This window comes from Microcaecilia unicolor, chromosome 3 (assembly GCF_901765095.1).
Source record: "Microcaecilia unicolor chromosome 3, aMicUni1.1, whole genome shotgun sequence".
NCBI lineage: Eukaryota > Metazoa > Chordata > Amphibia > Gymnophiona > Siphonopidae > Microcaecilia > Microcaecilia unicolor.
The window spans coordinates 372,462,848-372,474,565 of record NC_044033.1 but is presented as its reverse complement, the minus strand read 5'-3'; the positions used below and the strand labels follow the sequence as shown (position 1 = coordinate 372,474,565).

The following is an 11,718-nucleotide window of genomic DNA, read 5'->3' as shown; positions in this document are numbered from 1 at the left end:
AGCAGTTAGCATAGCAAGGTTTAAAAAAACGGGTTGGACAAGTTCTTCAAAGAAAAGTCCATAAACCATTATTAACATGGACTTGGGGAAACACCACTGCTTATTCCTGTGATAAGCTGCATGAAATCTATTTTACCCTTTCAGGATCCTGCCAGGTACTTGTGCCCTGGACAGACTACTGTTGGAAACAGAATTCTGGGCTTGACAGGCCACTGGCATGTGCCAGCACAGCAATGCTTATATATTTACGTACTAAACAAACTAACCAGCTTTGGGGTGGGTCCCAAGGTGGTCAACTGAATTTAAAAAAATGACTGATTGACACACAACAGAGGATAGTGGTAAATAGCATTCCTTTGGAAGAAAGATGAGTAGTGGAGAGTTTTGAGAGTTAGTCCTGGGGCTGATTCTGTTGACCATCATCATAATCAATATCTCTGAAGAATTAGAAAGGAAAATTTGTCTTTTAGGATGATATGAATATCTGCAATAAAGTGGACAACCCAGAGGGAGTAGGCAAAATAAAGAGATTTACAACAATTAACTGTCTGATCAAATGCTTGGCAGTTAAACTTTTGTGCAAAAAAGTGCAAAATGATGCACTTGGAGTGCAAAATCTCAGTGAAACTATGGGGTCCTTTTACTAAGGTGTACTAATGGATTTAGTGCATGCTAACAATTAGCATGTGCTAAATGATAAGACACTGTAATGGAAGATGTAAAGGATTGCTTTTCAACCCTGTTTTGTCCGATAATACACTCTGAAATCTTTGACCGAAAGTAACTTTCCTTGTAAATACAAAAACAAGTTGGAATGTGGAAGGAATGTCCCTGATCAATTCAGTTTCTGCAGGAGGGAAACAGGATATGCTCAGAGTTCAGGAGATGAGCCACCTGGCCAGTGATTTGTTTACTTGGACCGGAAGCATGTGACTGCATCCTCATGTACATTCTTGTAATTTTCCTTAGCTCTGAAAATGAGTTCTAAGCCTTATAAAAAGGGGGGCTTGTTGCAACAGAGTTTTGAGGCTCATCTGTGGGTAGATGTATTGCACAGAGGACTTGTTCCTGGTCATAAGGAGACTTGGGCTTTCGCTGCGACAGGCTTCCCAGCTGATAAGGGCCTGAAATTCCTGACCAGTGATGTTGTATGTATAATATGTATATATCTGTCTTATAGCTTTCTTTTAGTTAGATGATTTAATCATCCTATATAATAATTCTCATCTCCAACGTTCTCAGGCTGCCTGGAACTGTGGTTTCCGGCCAGAGGTGCTCAGGAAAGTGGAGTAGATAAGTGACGTCATTCATGAAGTGCCACTGATTGGCTGCACCTCCAGCCCGACGCCCAGCAACAAAATGTGACCCAGCCAGCATGAAACAGCGACCCAGGCAAACCGCGAACCAGCCAGCAGCAAACAGTGACCCAGGCAGGGGGAGGAGTAGGGAAACACGCGGAGCGTGTTTCCCTACTCCTCCCCCTGCCTAGGAATCGCTGCAGACTGCCTGCCAACCTCCTGAACCACCCGCCCACACTAACCACCCTCAATCGGAGAACACGAAGAGGGAGGGCGGCGACACGGTGAACGAGCGCCTGCGGCGAATGTCCAATCTGCAGCAGGCGGCTGAGGGCGGGGAGTGGGTTCCAGTGGCGAATCGCAAGACGGAGGAGGCAAAGAGCAGCGGCTCCTATTACAGCGCACCCGTCATCCCCGTTCACTCAAAACAAAGGTAGCAGACCTATGAGATGCTGCAGCACGTTCAATACACAGTGAGCAAAGCAAGTCTACGGTAAGAAATGAAGCCCATTGGTTAATCTCTGTTTCCACTCCCCTACGCAGCCGTCATTCGTATACACTCAAAAACAAGCAAACACTTGCAGCTGCTTCACATTGTCGTTTTAAAAATCTAGTTCCATCTGAAACAAGTCAAAAGCTCTTTGAACTGGATAGGCAGACCCTGCAACTGGGAGGGAGGGAGGAAGGAGGGGGGACCCTGCAACTGGGAAGGGGGGAACCCCCTGCAACTGGGAGACAGACCGGGGGGGGGGGGGACAACGACCCTGCAACTGGGAGGGAGGAGGGACCCTGGCACACACTCTCATTCTCACACACACTCACACACAGTCTCACTCTCTCTCTGTCACAAACACACACACTCGCACATTCACTCTCTCTCACACACACTTTCTCTGAAACATACACACTCCGAGGAAAACCTTGCTAGTGCCCTTTTCCTTTAAAACAGAAACGGGCCTTTTTTACTAGTTGTATATATATCTTAATCATTGTAGATTTTAGCACCTCTAATAAAGGTCTAATTTACCTAATATGAATCCAAAAGAATCCACAGTAATTATTGAGTAGTCTGTCAGTGAGACAGGCTGTAAATCCATAGCAGCAGAGACACCCATTATATTCCTATGGGCATCTTATAATTTAGCGCACACTAATCGTTAGAGTTGGCTAAATCTGTTAGTGGACCTCAGTAAAACTGATGAACATGGATCAGAAGAGAGACCTTGGGATGATAGTGTCCGAGTATCTCAAGGCAGTGAAACAATGTGATTAGGTAGTGGCTAAAGCCTGAAGTATGCTATGTTGTATAGCGAGGGGAATAACAAGCAGAAAGGAAGAGGTCATAAAATTATGCCTTACCTGATAATTTTCTTTCCTTTAGTCGCAGCAGATGAATCCAGAAACTGGTGGGTTATGCCCATCTACCAGCAGGTGGACATAGAGAATACTGTACTGAAGAAGTGATACTGGACGACCAGACCCTCAGTCAGCAGTATATGTCGCATCACAAAACAAAACCAGAAGCTGTAGGAGTATTTACCTGCTATCTCACCTTTGCTGGTCTGGGGCCTATACAAGCTTGAACCTTTCTTTTATAACAAATATGGATTCTACAATCTGTGCCCTGAATACATCTGTAACCATCAAAAAACAGCATTTCACAAAGGAAAATTACTGCTGGGCATCCAAGGACATGTTGTTTACTGCAAACTAGCCCCTAGTTATCTCCTGGGAAGAGCGGAGCAGCGTACCTCACAGAGACCATGGCTCCAAGTTTTAAATGAGAATTAAGAGGGAGGTTTGCTACCATCTGATAAGAGTTTCTTTGCTAATAACAAGGCCTCTTTTAATGACCATGAATTCTGCTGGACAGAATTACGACATTAAGCGATTGGTCCATGGGTATCACCTGATCCAGAAAGATGCCAAGGTTGGACTGAAGAGGTAGAAGCGAAAGGAGAAGACCACAAGACTTGTTAGAGAATAGATGGCTCTGAGAGAGAGCAAGAGACTGATTTTCTAAACACACCAGTGAACTGCATACCTGGTAACAAACTGACGAGGTCAGCTAAGCTACAATACTAGGCCTCACCTGAAAGACTGTGCTATCAGTATCAGAGTACAGACCTTGGACTTTAATCCTGGACTGAGAGACTCATTGGGGTTTCATCTTGAGTCTCAATGGAGGAATCCAATTCTTTACCCTTGGAAGTCTGCCATAAAGACAGTGAGGTGAGAACAGGATATACTACCTATAGTTCAGGGTTTATCTGTGATAGATTGGGTTTTCAGGACTAGTGGTCAGTGAATCATTAGCTGCTAAGTGTGTATTTTGCACAAGACATAGTTGTATTATTACTTACCATATAGTTTTTGGCTAATCATATACTTTTGAATATCTATATCTATATATTGGTGATACTCTATTTTTGATAGAACAATCTTATTTTTGAAATTTGCTTTGCATTTACCACATACATTATTTTTATACTTAATAAAATAATTTATTCCATCTGTGGCATTGTTCCTTTCATTGATACAGCTAGCTAGGAGAAGAGTCTGAGGACAAATAAGAGGTACACACATCCCCTAGAAACGTGTCCAGAATAATTGCTATTTAGTACTGTTCTGTCAGCCAAGTACCTCTGATTATATATTAGGAATTTATCCTTCTAATATATCCCTACAAAGCAAACATCCTGAAAACCTTCCTCACAAATACAAAATCCTCATCAAACAAGACAGGGATGAAACCGAGTCCCCGTGCTCTTTCAAAATGCGGATGAATAGGTGGGATCTTGGATTCATCTGCTGCGACTAAAGTAAAGAAAATTATCGGGTAAGGCATAATTTTACCTTTCTTAGCTTGTGCAGCAGATGAATCCAGAAACTGGTGGGATGTAAAAACGCAATCCCTATAGAGTGAGGGAAGTCACCACTCCCCTAGACAGAACCGTGCTCCAAAACCGGCATCTGCCCTGTGGCCACATCCAATCCGTAATGCTTCGAAAAAGTATGAAAAAAGTAGCTGCCTGACAAATCTCTGAAGATAAAACACATGTTTCTGCCCATGAAGTCGCTTGCGCTCACGTGGAATGAGCCCGCAACACATGTGGCGGAGTCCGGCCCTCCAAAAAATAGGTTGAGGATATTGCTTCCTTAATCTAACGCATTATAGTCGCCTTTGATGTTACATTGCCCCACCGGGGCCCCGACAGAAGCACAAAGAGATGATCTGAACACTGGAATTCATTGGGCATCTGCAAATAGTGGAGGAGCACCTCCAAAGCTGTGTAAAATTCTCCAGATAGTCCTCCCTGCAAAACAAAAGAAGAAAAAGAGGCTGACTGAGATAAAACGCTGAGAAAACCTTAGGCAAAAAAAAAAAAGAAACCGTATGGAATGTAACCCGATTCTGAGAATTGAAGAAAGAGATCCCGACACAATAACACCTTGATCTCAGAGACCCGGCATGCCAAGGCCATAGCCACCAAAAACATCGCCTTCAGAGTAAGATCCTTGTTTGATACCTTGAGCAATGGCTTGAATAGTGCCCACTGTAAAACTCTGAGCACTAGATTAAGGTTCTAGGGTGAGCATGGCTGGCGAAAAGAGTGCCCCGCAAAAAATGAACCACATCTGAATGAACTGCCAGAGAAGTACCAGACATGCACCTCCTGTAACAGGCAGGCGCTATCACCTGAACTCGAATGGAAATATATGCCAAATACTTTTGCAGACCCTCCTGCAAGAAGGCCAACAGCTGTGGCACAGTCATCCGAAATGGAGGCCAGGCGCGGACTGTGCACCACATCTCAAAGATCCAAGCTTATGCCGTCATAGTAGATTGATCCCTGGCCCGAAGAAGAGTATCAATCACCGCATCTGAATACTCCTTCTTCCTCAATCACAACTTCTCAAGAGCCAGGCTGTAATACCACAGCAGGAGGGATCCTCCATCTGAACCAGATCCTGATGCAACAGATCTGGAGAGAGTGGGAGCTGAAGGGCAGCACATCCCAGAAGGCGAACCAAGTCCACAGAATAGGACTCACCCTATTAAGGGTCACGGTGGAAATATGAACAGGAGCACCTACTCCAGCCAGGGCTGCAGCAGAACATCCAGCCCCTTGGATTCGACCTCCCACCTTTTGCAGAAGAACTGGGCTGCCTTGGTGTTCAAATGTGTCACTATGAGATTGAACTCTGGCATTCCTCACTTCTGCTATATCTGGAGAGACACCGATGAGAGTTCCCATTCTGCCTGATCCAGGAGACTGCGGCTGAGAAAACCCGCCTGTACGTTGTGCTGACTGGCTCTATGGGCCACTAAGAGACATTATTATTATTATTTGTTACATTTGTATCCCACATTTTCCCACCTATTTGTAGGCTCAATGTGGCTTACATAGTACCGGAGAGGCATTTGTGGATTCCGGTGTGAACAAATACTAAGTGATGTAGTGGTAAGATAAAGTTCATGTGGCACAGCCACATTAGGGAATTGTACAACGGAAGAGTTGTGTCACGTCCATTACGTTCTTTAGTTTTGTTGTGTAGCAGAGATTGGGCATTTAAGTTGGATCAGTAGGGTATGCCTTTTTGAATAGGTTGGTTTTTAGTGCTTTACGGAATTTTAGATGGTCATGTGTTGTTTTCAAGGCTTTTGGTAATGCGTTCCACAGTTGCGCTCCAGTAGACTCTGTGCCTCCATGGCCAGCGCTACGCTGCATGTGCCTCCTTGTCGATTGATGTATACTATTGCTATTGTATTGTCGGACAAAACTCGAACCACCTTGCCTCCAACAAGTCCTGAAAAGCCCGAAAGGCGTTCACTGCTGCTTGCAGCCTCCCAACCTAACAAGCTAAAATCTGTTACCACCATGACCCATGTCGGAGAGGCTAAAGGCATCCTCCGCTGTAAACTGGGGTCATGAAGCCACCAGCACATGCTGCCTCACCGAAGGTAACCACAGAAGTTGCCAACACCTGCTCAGCAGTGAGTGCTGCAGAGGACGCATGTGGACTGTTGCCCACAATACCACGATACCATGGCCGCCATGGACTCCAGGACCTGAACATAATCCCAAGCCGATCTCAACAGGTTGTGCACTTGTGTCTGAAGCTTCTCCCGCCAAAGATCCATCAAGAAGACTCTGCCCTGCCCCATGCAGAAACGGACCCCCAGATACTCCAAATACTGGGACAGAACCAGATGACTTGTCAGAAAGTTGATCACCAATCCCAGGAACTGCAACCGTGATATGACTCGGTCAGTGGCCTGGCGACTCTCCTGCTCTGAAGCTGCATGAATCAACCAGTCATCGAGATAGCTGCTACCAGGGCATCCACTTTAGGATGGGACAACTTGTCCGCCTAGTCCTGGCCAATGGGATGGAGGCGAGACAGCCATTGCTTCCTTCAAACCCCCACCAGGATTGGTCCACCGAGCCGTAATAAGCTCTCAAAGGGCCTCATGCACCGGAAACACTCTGGATGCTTTCCACATGCTCGCCATCTTAAGGTTCACTGTTGTTGCGGTCTGCGCCTCCGGATCAGAGATATTCAGTGCCTCCAAAGCACCAGAGATAACAGAGGACAATTCCTCTCTATGGAAGATGCAGGCAGCCATGGGGGTCATCAGGTTCCTCTTGAAGAAGCTCTCCCTCCTCCAATCATTAAGCCAAGAAGGGTGCAAAGATTTCCCTGATAAGGCTGCTAGGGAAGGGGAGGGGGAAGGGGAAATGGGGTCCAATGACCCAACCTCAGACATGGAGACCAGCTGCTGCCACCATTTTTGCACTGGGTCCCCTGATGAAAGCTGTAAGGACTGTCCCAAGTCCCCCGTGGGGCCAATTGAGGCAGACCCTGCCTGCGCTGGAGGACACAGTGGAAGGGTGCACTTTAAGAAATAGGTTTGGTGTAATAGCAATACAAATTCTGGTGAAAAAATTCTCCAGAATCCAAAGGCCCAGAAACTACACCTGGAGCCCCCCCCCATCATCACCAAAACAGACACACCCTAAGTGGAACTGCCAGCGCTCAAATCCTGAAGTGCTCCGCAGCACAAAGAATCTGTGTCAGACACCCCTGCCATCGCATGTCCAGCGGGAACCAAGTTGGTGGAAGAAAACAAAATGGTGTGCTCCAGGTGCATCAGCACAAGAATGTGCCACATCGGGAGAAAGTAACACGCTGTCTCCCACAACCTTGGAGCACCCCACGGAACAGAGGATTGCCACTGACTGACGCTTCCTGCAGCGGAGCACTTCTTAACAGTCTCCACTGCCATGCTCCCCTGCGTGCCTTGCTAGTCTCCCGAAGTAATCAAAAGCCGAAAAGAGTGACTTACCACAGCTGCAGGAAGTTGAATGCGGGTCTCTCCACAGAGTGGTCCCTCCCCAGATCGGAGCCTGCCACCCAAACTGTGTACTAGGCTCAGTAGCACAGCAGACCAGTTCCCTGCACTATCTGCCCCATCCTTGACCATCTTTAAATCTAGATTGAAAGCCCACCTCTTTAACATTGCTTTTGACTTGTAACCACCTGTAACCTCTCGCTTCCACCTACCCTCCTCTCCTCTTTCCTCTACACATTAATTGATTTGCTTGCTTTATTTTTTGTCTATTAGATTGTAAATTCTTTGAGCAGGGACTGTCTTTCTTCTATGTTTGTGCAGCACTGCGTACGCTTTGTAGCGCTATATAAATGCTAAATAGTAGTAGTAGTAATCTGCCTGCTCTTCTGCCTCTTTGGGGTATTTTATTTTGTAAACAGAGGTCGTCTGGATGCTCGAAAACAAGGCAGAGACAGGAGGGGAAAGGGGAACATGGGGTGAGGCAGGGACCCGGACAGTCAAGTATACCCCCAAGAATGGCGCCGCCTGGCCAAACACCCCCTGGCTCAACTGGCCAGAAACTGGCCCAGGAGCTCCCCAAACATGTAGAATCCAGGAGCTGGTGAGAAGCCATCCACCACCTGCTGGAGACAGAGATATACTGACTGACTGAGGGGCTGGCCGTCCAGTATCACTGTCATCAGTACAGTATTCTTTATCTCCACCCGCTGGTAGATGGACACAACCTGCCAGTTTCTGGATTAATCTGCTGAAGATAAAGGAATACCTCTATACAGATAAAGAGACTGGAATCATTACAGAGGAAAGCAATCAAAAGATAAAAGGTCTTGTCAGAAGAAATATAAGAAAAGAATGGAGGTAAAAAAAATATATTTTTCCTAGAGCAGTAGTTCTCATACCTGACCTGGGGGATCACCAGCCAGTTGGGTTTAAAGGATATCCCTAATGAATATGAATGTCTATCTTAAGTAACTACTCCACAAGTTTTTCCAATATATGTAACATTTTTATTCTTACACACTTTATTATTATTTGTTACATTTGTATCCCACATTTTCCCACCTTTTGAAGGCTCAATGTGGCTTACATATAACCGTTAACGGTGTTAGCTGATTACGGTCTGAACAAATACATGGTATGAATGAATACACAGTGATATTGTAGTAGAATGAGGTAGATTTAAAGTGGTTACATGTATGGTCGATGCGTTGGGGGAAATTAGAGAGGGAAAGGGGGAAGAAGAGTCAGATAATGTCCATTATGGTCTTTGGTTACATTGTGTTGCATCTGACCAGGCATTTTTATGTTGGGTTGGTGGGGTATGCTCTTCTGAACATTATTTTCTTACACAGATTTAAAATACTATAAAAGATCTCAACAATCACTCACTCATGCCTTTCATACTCATACATTCAAATGGACTGATCTCCCAGATATACTTTTTGTTCTATATACCATCATCACTTTTCTGACCAAATTGCCAATACCGTTTCCTCTATTTTCCTTTACATCACAGCATATTTCACAGTATCCTGCTTCTATTATCGTTGCAATGTTCAGCTGTAAGATCACCAAAAAACGGAAAAGTTCAAATTCAGCTCTGGTAAACAATGTCCTGCATAATATTCAATATAATGTTGATCCCTTTGGCTAAATCCGTATCCAATCTTGGCCTCAAACCATTTATCTATGCCGATGATGTCACAATCTACATCCCCTTTAGAAATGACTTGCTCAAAATCTACAAAGAAATCAATCTTGGCTTGCACACCATGAACAAATGGGCTAATACTTTTCAAATGAAGCTGAATAACGAGAAAACGCGCTGCCTTATCCTTACATCTTTACATAATAGGTTCAAAACTTCATCTTTAATCACTCCAAACCTCACCCTTCCTATCTCTGAGAGCTTAAAAATACTCAGTGTAATTATTGATCATAACCTATCACTAGTTGACCAAACTATTTCCACTGCAAAGAAAATGTTTTTTTCACTGTGGAAACTCAAGCAGATAAAATCTTTCTTCCCTAGAGAAATATTTTGATATCTAGTCCAATCAATGGTATTAAGTCACCTAGACTACTGTAATGGAATATATGCAGGATGCAAAGAACAACTTGTAAAGAAACGTCAGACTGCCCAAAGCACAGCAGCAAGACTAATCTTTGGTAAATCCAAATTTGAAAGTTCCAAGCCCCTTTGAGAGAAATTGCACTGGCTCCCAATAAAGGAACAAATCAACTTCAAGATCTGCACCCTAGTCCACAAAATTCTTTACGGAGAAGCCCCAGGATACATGAATAACCTAATCAATCTTCCAGCCAGGAATACATCAAGCACATGCCGTTCATTCCTAAATCTCCATTAACCTACCTGTAACGGCCTCAACTATAAGTGGATTCACTTACGCTTCCTTCTTTTCCTTTATCAGCACCCAATTATGGAATGCATTGCCAAAAGCTGTCAAAACTACTCAAAACCATCTAAACTTTGGGAAATTACTCAAGACCAACCTGTTCTGGAAGGCCTACCCCCATGATCCAATATAAAACCTAAAGTCCTGCAAAACAGCATATAAATGGACCATTTTGGACTCTCTTACCTTTACCCACTTTCCCTTTACACCCTTATTCTTTCTATCCTTGCTGACTACTACAATCTATTGTATTTGTATAACTACCGGATTGGCGATAGCCTTTTCAGTTTATTCTAAGCCACATTGAACCTGCAAACATGTGGGAAAATTGTGGGGTATAAATGTGATAAATAAATAAAAATATTCATAGTTGATAATAAACTTATCTGACGTAAATGTCTTTCAATTCTTTTCATTATGTATAAGGAGATCCGTCCTTTTCTCATTCAAAAATATCTACTACATATTTTGTACACTTCTTCCACAAACATTTGGATTTCTCCTTTTGTTTCTTAATCTTGCAGTTCCCAACACCCAATGTTTGGTTAATCTCTCCAAGGCCCTACACAAATTTGTTTCGCTAATATGTCATCAGGGGCATCGACTTACAAACTTCTAAATGAACAATTCTTCTGCCGTGATGGAACACATGCCGGTAGTCAGGACAATGGCGCCCGACTCCTCTCCAGATGCCGAGCATGCGCAAATCAATGCGATTGTTGAGATATTTTGTAGTATTTTAAATTTGTGTAAGAAAATAATAAAGTGTGGTAAGAATAAAAATGTTACATATATTGGAAAAACTTGTGGAGTAGTTACTTAAGATAGACATTATATTTTTGTAACTAGTTTAAATTTTGATACTCATTTGAAAGTAGATTAATGAGTATGCATGAGAGAGATTTGCATGTAATGGAGATGACAGGTGTGGAGAAACATCTCAGAGGGGGGTAAGTAGTTGTGCTCTGAACTTTCCTTATTCTTTAAAATCATGAGGATGACCTCAGCACAAAAAAACCGAAAGGAAAGATCCTTTGCTAGGGAATAATTTCCTGTAGATCGTGGAGAAGGCTTCCGGGGGTGGTTCACCGAGTATTCCTCATCAGAATCAGTCTCTATGGAGCTATCTAATCTGAAGACTATGGAATCCTCTTACTTGTACTCCTTACTAGAAGGATAGTGATAGTATTAGCACATGAGGAGATGGAATTGAAGAGGGCCTGGCACTGGTCTAAATGGTGAAACAGCCTAGGATCAAAGTCAAGATAGTCACTGCTACAACTTCTTATTCTCAACTTATAACTATTGTTTGTCATTAGAGAATGGCAGACAGAATAATCAGGTACTGGAGAATGGAGTCATGTGTGGTGAAAATGACTGGTTTTGATTGGGGAGCAAGGTCTAGAAAGTGAAAGAAATTGTAGATCAAAAAATAAAAACACAGAGAAAGGGAAGGAGACAGCAAAAGAAGAAAACATCATGAGAAAGAAAAGGCAAACACAGAACAATTTGTAGTAAGTGTCTATTATTATTATAGCTATGAGCTTTGGTTCAAGGCCTGAGACTTTGGGTCAGGATCTAAAAATGACAGAAAAGCTTACAGGCCTTTAACTGTAATTTGAACCCTGGAAGTTCCAGTAAAGCT

At 43.7% G+C, this 11,718-nt stretch overlaps 1 protein-coding gene across 1 annotated transcript in view; it reads right to left on the bottom strand.

Annotated features, from left to right (window-relative positions):
* Positions 1–11,718, bottom strand: part of IFT172 (intraflagellar transport 172) — a 335,758-nt gene that overhangs the window by 38,063 nt on the left and 285,977 nt on the right. The gene's annotated exons all lie outside the window — the stretch shown is intronic.